Here is a 15,944-nt window from a genome sequence, read left to right as displayed (position 1 = left end):
CAACCAAAAATCATATTTGGATTCTTGTTTAGTATATTCTTTCAGGGCAAATACCGTCATAAGGTTTTTTGAATTTAAATATTTTATCTTCTGAGATTTTGTTTTTGTTTTTGTGGGGTTATTCATTTCCTTTGTTTCTCTGAGTAAAATTGCCCTCCTTGGGTTGGAGTTTTCCTTCTAGTATCTTCTGTAGAGATGGATTTTTGCTTAGGTAGTTTTTGAACTTGGTTTTGTCATGGAATATCTTGTTTTCTCTACCTATGGTAATTGAAAGCTTTGCTGGGTATATTAGCCTGGGTTGGCATCTGTGGTCTCTTAGTGTTTGCATGACTTCCATCCAGGCCCTTCTGGCTTTCATAGTCTCTGTTGAGAAGTCAGGTGCAATTCTGATAGCCTTGCCTTTTTTATGTGACTTGGCCTTTTTCTCTTGCAGCTTTTAATATTCTTTCTTTGTTCTGAACGTTTAGTGTTTTGACTATTACGTGATGGGAGGATTTCCTTTTCTGGTCCATTCTATTTGGAGTTCTGTAGGCTTCTTGTATGTCTGTGGGCATTTCTTTCTTTAGGTTGAGGAAGTTTTCTTCCATGATTCTGTTGAAAATATTTTCTGGGCCTTGCAGTTTGGAATCTTGTTTTTCTTCTATGCCTAGGATTCTTAGGTTTGGTCTTTTCATAGTATCCCAGATTTCTTGGTTGTTTTGTGTCAAGAGCTTTTTAGATTTAGCATTTTCTTTGACTGCTGTATCCATTCATATCTTCCATCTTCAGTCATATCTTCTATCTCTGATATTCTTTGTTCCAGCTCTTGAATTATTTTGGTCATACTTGTGTCTGTAGATTCTGTCCTCTTCTCTCTGGTTTCCATTTCCTGTATTTTTCCAGACTGTATTTTCTTCATAGCTTGGGTCTCTTGTTTTAGGTCATGAAACCTTTTATTCATTTCTTTCTCCTGTTTGATTGTAGTTTCTTCAAGTGATTTGTTCAGTTCTTTCTTTGTGTATTCCAATTCTAGTTTGAGGGATTTTTTTTCCTCCTTTAAAGCCTCTATCATTTTCATAACTTCAGATTTGAAATCCTTCTCCTGTGTGTCAGCTGAGATAGTATCTCTAGGGCTTGTTTGGTGGTAGAACTGCTGGTTCCAGTTTCTGGTGGCATCAAATGGTCCTGGGGATTGTTGCTTGGGTTCTTTTGTAGTGGTATCAATGACTGCAGACTTCTATTTGAGAATGAGAGACATAGAAGGCTTCTGTGACACCTCAACCTCAGAGAAACCTTCTAGACAGGAAGCCATTGAAGACAAGTCTTAAAAATTGTGATAGGAGAGTGCATAAGGAAGCCTGGGAGTTGGCCTAGCTCTCTTTTTCTCAGGCTGCTGGATGATGGCAGACATTCTGATGGAGCGGAATGCTTACCAAAAGCAGCCTACAATCTTTAAAAAACAAGAAGCATATTTTGCTGGGAGAAACCGGCAAGGAAAAACTCCCTTGGCACTACAAAATATCGGTCTAGGTGTCAACACACCTAAGGAGACCATTGAGGGCCCCTACATAGACAAGAAACGCCCCTTCACAGGTCATGTCTCTCTGGTGTCATGACAAAGATGAAGATGCAGAGGACCATTGTCATCGGCTGGGACTACCTCCATTACATCTGGGAGTATAATCACTTTGAGAAGTGCCACAAGATCATGTCTGTGTACCTGTCCCCCTGTTTCAGGGATGTACAGATTGGTGACATTGTCACCGTGGGAGAGTGCAGGCCCCTGAGCAAGAATGTTCGATTCAATGTGCTCAAGGTCACCAAGGCTGCTGCCACCGCGAAGCAGTTTCAGAAGTTCTGAGGGGTCTCTAGACTACTCCTTAGAAGAAATAAAGTTATTTTCCAACTTAAAAAAAGATGTGACAGGGATACTGAGGTGTAGTTCTTTACAGTTGATGTCTTCTGGTGAAGATAAGGGGTGGGGATGGACTCAGCTTTCTTTAAGAGGCTGGCCACGGGGAGTTTGATCATGCTCCAGTGAGTATATGGGCAGCACAAACTGGAATTGGCATACTCAGGTAAAATCAGGCCAAATAGTATATAAAATATAGTGAATGACTTACAAGCTGTAAGGTAAGGGTAGGCACAAACTATTCTTAAATGCAGGTATGAAATGTTTATTTAGGCACGCATATTAGAATGCATATTTAGGCACAGAAAACATTTACTTTGATTCTCTCAGAGGAGGAAATAGGCAGGTCATATAATACTTTCCATAATAGGAAATAACAATTTAAGAGCAAAAGTATAGTGGCCGTAATGCAGAGAACATTTATATCTGTATCTTTTCATCATCTGTGCTAACTCAGCACCCAGGTGGTCTGAGCTCTGTCAGTGATCAAATGGAGCAATTTTCCTTGCACAAAAAGCATTGTAAAGAGCACTAAATAACAGCTTTTCCCAGAAACAGGAGCTGGAAGAGTTTAATTCAAATCATACTTCTACCAATGTTTATGTGACTTTTAATAAATGGATCATTTTCGTGAGCCTTAATTTACCTGTATGTATGTAGGATAAATTGTGCTGACCTGACTGATGAGAAGCAAATGAAATTTCTCGCACATATTTGGGAAGTAAGCAGATCAATTACTAAAGATTGCCTGGCTAAAACATTTTGCTGTGCATGCAATTATTTCATCTGTGTATCCATTAGTGGATGTTGTGGGATGAGCATATCACATTTCTTTGAAAAAACCATTTTGCCTCATTGACCAACATGTCAAGGTAGGCTCATGGAGCTTGCTAGGGACATGGCTCAGTGGTTGAGTGTTCACTGTGCAAGCATGAGGATCTGAGTTCAGATCCCTAGCACTCATGTAAAAACCAGGCATGATAGCTTATGTATATAAACCCAGTGCTATTGGGATGAATCAGGATCATGGGATCATGGGAGCATGTTTGGCGAAGCATTCTAGCCAATCTCCAGCTTCAATAAGAGAAGTCTGTCTCAAAAAATAAGGTGGAGACTGCTAGAGACAGATGCTTGTCATTGAACTGTGGCCTCTAGTTCCATCTCTACAGGTGTTCTCAAATGCACACGCACACAGTTATAAGTTAAAAAGTGCCAATTTCAAGTATCATTAAAAATAATCTAGTTCTTTAATCAATAAAGAAATACATTCATCTAGGGCAGATTAAGTAAGAATATTTGATATCTTCTATGATTTGGCCCAATTATGAGGAGAGAAGCATGTCATAGCTGGACTAGAGTCCTGGAGGCTTTAGAAAGAGTCAAGAATTTCTTTTTAGCCTCTAGATTTTTAAAAATATTTTTTATTTTTTTACATATACATTTATATTATTATACATATATAAAATAAGCTACATACAGCAAGAAGAACCATGAAACAATCAAGAATTATATAAATGTTATATTCATGGTGCTTTGGCTAATTGTGTTAGGCAACCTTGCAGAAAACAACTTTCCTATCTTGTTGTGTCTAAAATTCTGAATGTAAGTCAATATGTATCATATCTCATCATTATCAACTTAAAACATCTATCTAGACCTAAAGACATCTATCTAGACCTAAACAACTAAACTGAATTGTAAAACTAAACTATCTGGTCTTCAACTCCATCAGAGACTTGAGAAGGAATAAAATTAATTACATGAGTAAACAGGAAGTACCAGTTAGCAGCCTCCAAAGGGAAAACATTGACATGGCTTCTAGATTAAAGAGGCATCTCAAGTGGTCTTGCTTGACACCATAGATTAACTAGATCGTGTTCAGATGATTTAGGATGGTGGGGTGTTATCAATGATACATTAAATATCATCTTTCAACTACGTTTTTAATGAACTGGCACTGTATGAACTGGTCTATATTGACTTATCATATATGGGGAAGTAGGGAACTAAAATCTTACAGTGGCCAAGACATCATTGTACCAAGACATGAACACAGTGAGTTTTCTAGTTTACTGGAGATGTGTAATGAGAAGGTACTAATTTTGTTGTGGTTTGAATATGAAGTTGCCTGTATAAAGGCATGTATGCTGAAGGCTTGGCCCCAGCAAATGGACCCAGTCAATGAGATATAATTTGCCACAAAGGCTTTGAATAAATGAGTGAATTCATCCCATGACAGAGTCATAATCTGGTGGAATTTTTGGGAGGTGGTGGAATTTTTTTTTCATAGTTTTTTTTATATTATTAATTTATTCTTGTTACATCTCAATGTTTATCCCATCCCTTGTATCCTCCCATTTCCCCCCCCCCCATTTTTCCATTATTCCCCTCCCCTATGACTGTTCCTGAGGGGGATTACGTCCCCCTATATTTCATAGGGTATCAAGTCTCTTCTTGGCTGTGCTGTCCTTCCTCTGAGTGCCACCAGGTCTCCCCCTCCAGGGGACATGGTCAAATGTGAGGCACCAGAGTACGTGAGAAAGTCGTATCACACTCTCCACTCAACTGTGGAGAATATTCTGACCACTGGCTAGATCTGGGAAGGGGTTTAAAGTTTACCTCCTGTATTGTCCTTGGCTGGTGCCTTAGTTTGAGCGGGACCCCTGGGCCCAAATCTGCCTATCATATTGTTCTACTTGTAGATTTCTAGGACCCTCTGGATCCTTTTATTTTGCTGTTCTCCCATGGAAATTTTTGAATATGGGGCTTAGTGGAATGAAATAGACTACTGGGTATGCCAGTGGTTGTTGTATCCTGCTGTAAAACCATTCTCTTCTCTGCCAGCTCCCCCTCCCTCACCCATTGCTCTTCCTCTAATATGTTTCCTAACAGTATGGTAACATTCATGCACAAAATAGATGAAGCCAGCCAACCACAGGCAGAAATCTCTAAAACCTTGAGCCCAAATAAGCCTTTCCTCCTTTTGGTTGCTCTTCCTATGTATTCTGTCACAGCATTTAAAGGCTAGCACACTTCAGTCTCAACAAGCTTTGAGAAGGAATGTAAGGCTTAATCATCCATGGCAGGTGATGTTGGAAGCCTGGTTTTCAGGTGAATTTCTTTGGGATGTTGGCAACACATTCAATTTTGAAAATAACCTTGCTCAGATTAAACAGATCATATGTGTGCTTTGGATTTGATGTGCTAGTCTCCATTTTCCCACCCCTCTAGAGTGTATCTATCAGTTTCTTTAAATCCTATCACAGTCCTTTATATGAAAGTGGCTACCCCACTCGCCACTCAACTGTGGAGAATGTCCTGTCCATTGGCTAGATCTGGGTAGGGGTTCAAAGTTTACTGCACATATTGTCCTTGGCTGGTGCCATAGTTTGAGCAGGACCCCTGGGCCCAGATCTGCCTGTCATAATGTTTTTCTTGTAGGTTTCTAGGATCCTTTGGATCCTTCTAGTTCCCCATTCTCCCATGCTTCTCTCACCTAGAGTCCTAATAGGATGTTCTCCCCTCTGTCCCACTTTCCTGGTAAGTGAAGACTTTCATGGAACATGCCCCTTGGGCTAGTGTGCAGATATAAGTGAGTATATACATTTGACTCTTTCTGCTTCTGGGTTAACTTACTCACTATGATCATTTCTAGTTCAATCCATTTGTCCACAAATTTCGGAAATTCCTTGTTTTTAATAGCTGAGTAGTATTCCATAGTGTAAATGTACCACAGTGCCCCATATTTGACCATGTCCCCTAGATGGTGAGGCCTGGTGGCACTCAGAGGAAGGATAACAGGCTACCAAGAAGAGACTTGATACCCTATGAGCATATACAGGGGGAGGAGGTGCCCCTCAGTCACAGTCATAGGGGAGGGGAGTAAGGGGAGAATGGGAGGGAGGGAGGAATGGGAGGATACAAGGGATGGGCTAACAATTGAGATGTAATACGAATAAATTAATAAAATATATTAAAAAAAGAAAATGGCTACACAAAGAAGTAAAGGGTTCTAAGAGAGTGGAAAGGAAGAGGTCAGGATCCGGAGATAAATTTCCCTTAACTCATAATTTCTGCAGGCCTCACTCAAAGTAAAACAAGAAAGCTATGTGTTCTAAAAGTCAGAGAAGTGATTTGAAGTGTGTTGTTTACTTTGATCAACAGAGGCAGCAGTCACCTGCAGCCAGGGCAGGAGCTGAGTTCAAATAGAATGTTCTCTTTGCTGTAGTGATCACTGTCGTGGAATTCTTCTCCCAGTCATCTCTGTCAGGAGGGGTTCTGCAACAAATGCTCTTAATAAACACCTAGGGAATTATTTTTAAAAAACATATAAAATATTTATTTGCCGTGCACAATGCTGACTTTTAAGGATAAGAGAGAGACACAAAATCATAAAGTCCCCTTGGGGGAAAAGCAAGAAATATTTTAAAAACAACATATAATGTATAGACATTCTTTCAGATGATTTAAGGTTTTTGATATTAAGCTCATATTGTAGAAAACGTGTATGAGTTTAGAGGACAACAATGAGATATTAGTGTTTAGAAACTGGCGATACAGGAGACTGGGGGCATGGGCTCAGTGACTAAAGTCTTTGCTGTTCAAGCATGAGGGTCAGAGTTCACATCCCAAGAAAGCCATGTAAAGGCCTAGTGGACATGGCAACCTGCATGTACTTCTGCCTCAGAGGACAGAGAAAGAGAACCCCCCCAAAGCAACTAGGTAGCAAGACTAGTCAAATCAGTGAGATCTGGGTTTGATTGAGAGATCCTGCCCAGCTGAGTAGAAGAACAATAACTCATGATTTCCAACCTCAACCTCGAGCGTCCACATCAAAACCTGCACACACACAAACACGTTTGCACACACAGAGGAAAAAAAAAAAAGAAATTAGTGGTACATTTCTCACAAAATTGAAATGATTATATAACATTAGATAGATTGCACTAACATTTGACATTAAGTGGTAACCTGACTTGCCACGCCATACTCAGGGGGTAAATTTAAGTGCTATTTTTTTTAATGTAAAGATGCGCTGTACAGGTCCACCTGTTTTCAAAAGGAAGAAAGTCAAAAGGAAGAAGAATAAGAGCTGGAGACATAAACCAACAATTGCCCAGCATGAACAATATCCTGGGTTTACAACACTACAAAAACAAAAATTAAAAAAGGAAGAGAAAGATGTATGAAGTACCAACTGCTGGTGCATCCAAAGATGACTAGGAAAACAAGGCTGCTTGGGACTGAGTCAAGCTGACTCTTGAAAAGCCAATGGGAGTATTTATTAGTGTGTATGAGCTGGTTGCTTCTTAATTTTGATCAACTTTTCTGAAAATGTACCCTTTCCTCTCTCCTCTCTTAGGGCCCAATTTTAATATATGCTTATTAGATTAACAGTGTTAATATTGTGAGACAAAATTAGTCAGGCTTTAAAACATATGAAATGATGTTGCTTTTATTTATAAGTCAAAGTCCTGTTTATATACCAATATTTAAGAAAAGTAGCTTAGCACCAGTGCTTAGAAGTAATACATTGTGTGTTTGTTTGTTTTTTCTTTCTTTTTTTAAAGACAGAGTTTATCTGTGTAGCCTTGGCTGTCCAGGACTTGATTTGTAGACCAGGTTGGCCTTGAACTCACAGCAATCCACCTGCCTCTACTTCCCATTTTAACAAAGGATTATTTGGGTACTGAAACATCCAGACCTCACTTAGATCAGAGTAATGAGAGAAATATCTTAATGTCTAGGGTTGGCTCTTCTGCCTCAAAACTCACCTTACACTTCCACAAACTGGGTAAAATAAGAAAATAATTAGATACACTCTTCTCATAGCTGTGTAAAATACTTTTGGGGATAGAGAGAGAAGAACCCAGATAGTTTAGGTGAGCCTCATATATAGAATCCGTGGAGGCTCTAAGGTTTGGCAAAGTTGGGGGCTTAAGAAAATTTAAGACATGTAGATGAGACTTGTGGGTTCTGCATAGATGTTGTGATAGATTGTGGCTCTTAAGTGTTGATGAGTGGAGCCACTCATAGAATGGAGAGAGAAAGACTAGAACATTGCCGAATCATCTGATGAAGTACATCCATCTCTTCCCAGAAAAGAAGTATTGAGAGAATGCAATAAAACTATATGTAAGGAGTGAAGACTTAGAGGTACTTGAAGGAGAGATACACACGGGTTTTTTCTTTTTTGGTTTGGTTTTTTTTTGTTGTTGTTATTTAGATCACAAATGGGGAATGAGAAAAAGACTTGTGAGAGAGCAGGTGATGTTTATCCCCTTAGAAGTCGAACCACTATGTGGGGCAGATTGGTTAGTAAGCAGCTGAAAAACATCCTTGAACAAATGCTGAGAGGAGGTGTAAATGTGAGCCAGAAACAAGAGGCGGGGCCTTTTGGAGACTGGGGATAGTTTTGGATGTTCATCACTGCACTTCGAGACGCTCCTAGAGAGAACGGCTCCAGGGAAGACTTCAAGGCTCTGGGCTCCAGCTGAGGTTCCAGGTTCTGGTTGCTCCAGGTTCCAGCAGAAGAAATCCTGCTGATTATGCCAGGAGAATCGTTCCTTGGAACTGATATCCTTATGGTTTCATTATTGTATTCTTTAATCTTCTTTTCCTATTGTTTAGATTAGTTGGGTTATGAGTGAGGTACTCTCGGTTAATAACTTCGTAATAAAATATATTACTAAGAAAATTGAGCCCATAGTACTATCCTCTTTTTAGGGCTCATACTGTCAGAGAAAACTCCTAAGTTCCAAAGGTAGGGAGAGGAAGTTCCTCTCTATGGATGCCCAAAAGAAGAGAGCTGGAGGCTGGGAGAGGACTGACTTATTAAAGACTTTAGTTCTTTTCTTTTCTTTTTTTTGGATTCAGACAGTTTAATTATATATGAAAGATAAATCACCTCTAAGAGTCAGTTTCCTTTGACAAAGTCACTCTGGGATCCCACTGAAAGACTTTAGTTCTATCTGAGAGGTGGGAAAGTTTAGCAATCATCATCAGAAATTAGTCTCATTGTACAAACATAGGCAATACTTCCCCCCACTTAATTCTGAAACGGAGAGTCATGTAGGCCCACGGCATTGCTGACAGTTCGGTATTCCTGTGCTTGGAGCCTGGAATTAGAATACAGTTGTGGAGCACCAGCTGTGCCTTCCAACTCATGAAGTCCTCGTCATTCATGGCTCTTTGGAGTTACCTTCTGTTTTATTGGGTTTCGACTCCTCAAGAGAAGTGAGGCTTCTCAAGTCTGCCTTGCTAACTAACCTCCGATGTGCTCTGTAGAGAAAGCTAATCAATTAGGATTCTCTCTCTCTGTCTCTCTGTCTCTCTGTCTCTGTCTCTGTCTCTCTGTCTCTCTGTCTCTCTCTCTCTCTCTCTGTCTCTCTGTCTCTCTCTCTCTCTCTCTCTCTCTCCTCTCTCTGTCTCTCTCTCTCTCTCTGTCTCTCTCTCTCTCTCTCTCTCTCTCTCTCTCTGTGTCTCTCAGACTTCACTGTAGATATACACGCTATATGGATCTTTCTGTTCTGTCACGTACCCGTTCTAGATCCTATGGCTTTTGCTTGGCTTCAGATTTTGGTTTAGACCAACAGCTTCTGGCATCAGTACGGGAAGGGACACAGTCAGGAAGATGAACACTGTGGCTGTGCCCGGGACTGAAGTGCTCCCGGGATGGGAATTTTCAGTGTTAAAAACGGGAAAGTCCCAGGCAAACAGAGACAAGTTAGAAAAGGGAGAAAGAGGAAGTGCAGGATTCCAAGCGCAGTGTGGAATATTTATACAAAACCAGCCCCTTTACACTAAAAAGATTAACCTACTCTTAGCATATTTCCTATGACCTTAAGAGAAACCCTGGCTCTTTGTTTGCCTTGAGAAATATGTGTCTTAAAACCCTGTAATAAATCCTTTTGTGCTTAAACTAGCTTGAGCAGACTTTCTTGCCTGCAACTGAACTCTACCTGACTTAGTACCACATGTTATATTTACACTGAGGAGATTTCTCTAATGAGCTAAAAATCATTTTAAGAGAACTTGCATCTGGGAGTTCTGAGGATTGTTTTTCTTTATGGCAGCATTTTCTTCTCTTCGTTTGATAGCAATAGCCAGCCTGATTTTCGTGGGAGCAGCACCATACCCCCAGCCTTAGTCTGGGGACGGATGCTTTTATACACAGGTCCAGATGATAAATCATTTGCTCTTTTCAGGTCAGTGCCGTGGTTCAGACACTGGCACGCGACCCAACAGGGCTAATGAGGATTACCATTTGGACATTTCACTTCAGCTACTAAGAGGGAATGCTCGTTTTTTTGTTTTTTTGCCTTTTATAACTACAATAAGAATGATTTAAATTTACTTGCCAGTGGGCACAAAACTGATAGAGAAGAAATCAGCTCTCAAAGGAAAGAGTGAAACCTCTGCCTTGTGCTGTTGGAGATTCCGGGCCTAGTAATGCTGGAAGTGACTTTGCAGTTACACAAATCAGTCCTACTCGCTGTTTGCATCAATGAAACTTGAGTTGTGTTTCTGTTGCTAGATAGTTAAAGTGTATGGAAGAGTTTAGTATTATAAAATGGGACTCGAGCAACACATGCTGGTGCATTCTAGTAAGCCCAGAACTTAGGAGGCTGAGGCAAAAGTATCCTGAGTTCAAGGCCAGCCTGAGCTATAAAGTGAGACTCTTAAGAAATAGCTTTATAAATGCAGAAACTTAGGGTCCTATTACTGTAAAATGATTCACGTATTTAAATATGTACTTTGAATTTCATATATTATGCAGTTTTAAATAATTGATTGGCCTATGCGTGTTTAGGAATACCTATAGTATTTACGATGAGAGAAATTTGGTAAATCTCCTCCTTTTAGCTTGGCACTATCATTAGTTACTGTGATGTTTAGGCAAGTTCCTTAAACTCTGTGTTTCAGATTTCTCATTTGGTAAGTGCAGATAATAATGATAATTAATTACCTCATGTAGTTACTGTGCACAGAATGTCAAAATAGCTAGGATAGGAGTCTGGTAAAGTACCAGACTTGTGCTTGTACAATGAAGTCTTGTTAATTAGTCTCTTTTCTATCTCATTCTGAATAATTTTAAGGTAGGTTTTAGATAGTTTAAGAGCTTGTGGTACTACAAATACATAAGCAAATATATAAAACCCTTGAATCTGAAAAATATTCTAAGTAATTACATTAATAATAGCGGTGAGGGTAAAGAGTTATAATGCACAAAACACTTGTGAGTCATCCAGGACATGTTAATTTTTTGTTGATTTAAACATTATTATTTTTTTTTCAAAAAAGGAGACATTTACAATCACCAGTTATATATTCAAATTTAGTATACATACACAAACAGAAGTACATTTGAGAGAGTAGGTTTTTAGGCACAGTAAATACTCTAATTGATAATAAATAATCTCCTTAACATCATGGTTCTCCACAACTTTTTTCTCTCAAAAAGGAAACAAAAGATTAGAATTGAGTCATATATCCAGTGTGAAATATAGGGTATTTCAATTAAGATTCAAGTTGACTTTTTAAAGCGTTGTTCAAGTCAAATGCTACCCAGTGTCAATTGCTTCCAGCTGTTGAGTGGGTTTGTAGAGTTATAGGGCATTGTAACAACATTGTGTGCAACACTTCTTAATTTTACTTTTAGAACTCAGAAGATAAATCACAAAAGGTATCACAGTCCAGAAATAAATAAGCAATAAGGGAAAAATAAAAATAAATGACTAATCTTTTTCCCCCTTGCTGAAATAACTATAGAAAACAGCTGAAATGTGCATGCAAATTTCATAGACCATACACCAATTCCTTTCAATGTTAACAGTACACTTTCCTGTCTCTTTGAGTTGTTTGTGATATTTAGTATAAGTGCTGAATTATATATTTATTCATATGCATTTGAAGCCCACTAACCACCAGAATAGTGTAATTAGTACTGCTGTCATTTTCACAGAGTTTCATCGAGTCTCATCCGTAATAAGTGAGGAGGAAAACAGAAGGCCCTTTTACAGATCACACTGTCTGACTTTCTACATTATTGTGTCCCAAAGAAAATTAAATGGTATTTTGAAACAAGTGTTCACGTATAAAAATTCCTTCCAGAATCCAGTGGTTTCAGGTTGAATTGAAAAGGAAAAAAAAAAAAAAAAAAAAAAAAAAAAAGCCTCATTGCTGGCCAAAGGGCTTATTCACCATTTTTCATTTCTGTTTGTAATTCCTGTCATCTTTGTTTCTTATGCTTTGGCTAAAAAGGGCGACTCGTATTTATTGGAACTGGGTTTCAATAAACATTATGCATTATGGTGAACCAGAGGGTGATTTATTGATAATTTGTCACTTATATTTATGAAAATGTAGACCCCAGAGCTCCAGAGCTGGTAAATCATATTCTGCAGCCTCAGTGTGTTGGAGGCTACCCACTCCTCTCCATTACTGCCCAAAGCACCCCCCCCCGCCCCTCATGCTGGGCGCCTTTGCTACTCAGGCCCCAGTAATCACACAGTTGCTAATGCAAAACAAGAATAAAGAGCAACTGTTGGTGATTTAGGTTTTTCTTTCCAATATGTTTTTAATTTAATTCTCAAGTTGCAGGAATAATAAACTGATAAAATATAATTAGATGTGAGATTGCAGCATAATGAGGCCAGAGAAGGGCCAGGAATGCACAGGGAACAGTAGATTGTATGGAATGCTTCTTGCAAAAGTTTGTTTATTATGATACAGCTGTCTAGAGTTTTCACACAGTTTCCAGATGCAGGCAGCTGTTAGTCCTTTGCTATTAGAGAAACACAGGTTCAGAGTTCATGTTGATCCACTTGTTCTATATTAGTGATGTTTAAGATGACACTTGACTGAGCAGCGGCCTCCAGTCACCGATGAGGCTGTCAAGATGGACATGGTGTTCACTTGCCTCCTGCCACTCACTTATCTCTGCTGGCAAGCACTCTAGCAGCAAAGCTGCCCCACTCTTCCTAATATGTTTATCTCCCATGGTGATGTCAGCAGAACTCAGCAAATCTAATATTCATGCTCAAGCAGATTTGCTGCTGCTCTTTGTTTATAAGAATAGGGCCCTGTGTCACACTGGCAGCTGCTTCCTCTAGATATGGAGACAGGACTTTGTGTTTCAAGTTCCTCTCAGACAGGACTTGGACGATGAACAAAGCATCTACCTACGGTACTTCGACCTACTTTTTTCTTTCCCAAAAGACCTAATCCAAATGTGTTCTTTTTCCACAGATGTGACACATCTTTTTCCATTCAACCAATTCATTTGGATGTAAAATGTTTATATCAGTAAAATGATGCATTTTTTTCTTTTCAAAGAAACAATTAAGGAGAAGCTTGGATTTGAAAAATACAGTCTTAGGTTTAAGAAATTAAGATGCTGGAAACATGCAGACATGTTCCATGTAGATTTCTGTAAAAGTCAAAAGAAATATTCCATAATATCTCATTTTGATCCTATCGCGATTAGTTACTGTGCTTCAAGTTTCAAGTTCTATTTATTATTCAGTAGTCAATATATGATGGAGAGATAGGAAAACCATCATAATTAGCTGTGATTTTGGGTTTCTTACATACTTTTATATACCTGTTCAATTCTGGATAGTGGAGCACCATTCCACTATTGAAGAATTTTTAAAAGATCATGAGAATCAGAGTGGTAACCATTTCGGCTGATCCACAAACACAAGGCAGTAAACTAGTAATGGTGTGGGTTTCTGACAGCTGAAGGCCCATTCCTACTGCCACACCTCCTCCCACAAGGCCACCCCATTCCAAGAAGTCTCATCAACTAGGAATGAAGTTTTCAAACTTGTGATTCCTCTGGGGACCTTTCTCCCTTAAGCCACCACAGCACACCAGATTTGCTTAGGGCACAGGTTCTAGCTTGAGGGCATTTGAACCATGAGAGCAGTCAGATGAAGGAAATAAACTTCTCAGCTTTCTTCTTGCTTCTCAAGAAAATCTTATGATCACCGTCAGTTGCTTTCCACCCAGGCTGTAGGCTATTTCAGGGACTCTATATTTATTGTCCAGGAGAATTTGTGTCAACAAAACTACAAAAGTTTTGCCAAGACTACAGGTTTCTCTCCACACACTGAGAGCAAGATCCCATCACTGAAAACAAGACCTACACAACTCATTGGACATGGAGAAGTAGATCTGCTGGCTACATAAGCCTTCACTGCTGTGTCTTTGGTATAGGTATAGGAATGTACTCTGTTTGCTACCAAAGAAGAAATGTAAACACCCACCCTGCCACAAATGCTTTGATTTACAGTGGTATCCTGCCTGCAAAATATGCTAGAGCAACGGTGGCACAAAGATGGTGGGAGTAGCCACAATATTTAATTTGACCGAAATCCCACTCTATGAGATGGAACCCATACCTGATACTGCTCAGGTGACCAAGAACCTGAGAACCTGAGACTAAATAGCTCAGAAACCTAGGAGAAAACCAAATACTACTGTTGTAAAAAATGTAGCTATAAAATGACTCCTAGTGACATTCATGCATTTTTCCTAGAGTCATAGATGAATGCCTTGCTCAGCCACTATCGAAGAATCTTCCTCCTGCAGCAGATGGCAAAAAATATGGAGACCTACAGCCAGACAATATGCAGAGAGTAGAGACCTTGGAACCCTCAGGCCTAAAGGCCAACTTCCATCAAACACCTCTCTTCAGAGTTAGTGTAAGAGCCACAATGGATAGAGGACACAATGGGATCAAGACCCTCTAAATCAACAGGATCCAGGCACATATGAACTCACAGAGACTGAGGCAGCATGCACAGGGCTTGCACAGGTCTGCACCAGATAGGGTCGAAACGCGGAAAGGAGAAGTGGACACATGACCCCATTCTTAATCCGGAAGCAATATCCAATTGATAAACAACTACCAATGAAAAATTAGTTTTATCCATGAGAATTTTCTGGGGAAACAAACTATTCTTTTTGTTTTTGAGACCGGGTCTCTCTGTGCAGCCTTGGCTGTCCTGGACTTGCTTTGTAGACCAGGCTGGCCTTGAACTCACAGCAATCCACCTGCCTCTGCCTCTGCTGGGATTAAAGGCATGTGCCACCTGCCTACAAACTACTCTTAGTGGTAGGCTGCATACCCACCAGTAGATGGCCAAGAGAAAGTGAGCTCACGGCATCATTGAAATTTCCTTGTTTCAAAATGTTTCAGGGCTTTTTCTTAAAAAACAAATAAAACCAAGAAACTTTTATCTTAATTATTTTTGTTTTATGTATATATGTATATCACATATAAAACATATATATGTATATATTTCTTCTCTCTTTTTACTCTACTGGTCCTTTGCACACACACACACACACACGTGTGTGTGTGTGTGTGTGTGTGTGTGTGTATGTATATGCATGTATACATACATATATGCATGGATGCATACACATCTATATGTATATATACACCTATATGTATATATGTATGCACATGTATGTGTGTATATATGTATATACAGATATACATGTATATATATATAACTGTTTCCAATGTAGAGTTTTTATAGAATTTCTGAGTGTATGAACAAATTGGTCTCTGAGTCTATATTTGTTTCTCTTGGGCTGTTTTCTTTGTTTTGTTTAACTCTGCTGTGTTAATTTTTCTTTTATCTTATTATATTATACTTTAATTATTATCCCTAAGAAGCCTGTTTGTTTTCTAATAAAAGACAGAAATGGAGTGGATCTGAATAAGAGGGGAGTTGGGAAGGGACTGGGGGTGGGGGTTGTAGAGGAAAGCATAATTGGGATATATTATGTGAGAATAAAAGCTATTTTCAATAAAAGGAAAATATAAAAAATAAAAGACTTTTATTGTTTTGTTAATTTAGTCGCTTTTATCATATGTTAACAATGGTAATAACAACCATTTATTATACCTATTTGATCCAAAGGCAACAGGCTAGACAATGCATATGAAGACTTCTCAAAAAAAAAAATGACTTCTCATAGTCTACCATGTAGGTACCATTATTTTTTAGTATTTATTTTTATTTGTGTGCATGTG

The 15,944-nt window shown here is 39.1% G+C and overlaps 1 pseudogene; it reads left to right on the top strand.

The window, feature by feature from the left end:
* Positions 1-1,379: 1,379 nt before the first annotated feature.
* Positions 1,380-1,840, top strand: LOC127210288 (40S ribosomal protein S11-like; annotated as a pseudogene).
* The last annotated feature ends 14,104 nt before the right edge of the window (positions 1,841-15,944 follow it).

Source organism: Acomys russatus, chromosome 27, assembly GCF_903995435.1.
Source record: "Acomys russatus chromosome 27, mAcoRus1.1, whole genome shotgun sequence".
NCBI classification, from domain to species: Eukaryota; Metazoa; Chordata; class Mammalia; order Rodentia; family Muridae; genus Acomys; species Acomys russatus.
The sequence above is the reverse complement of the archived record's forward strand: the minus strand, read 5'-3'. Positions and strand labels throughout refer to the sequence as shown.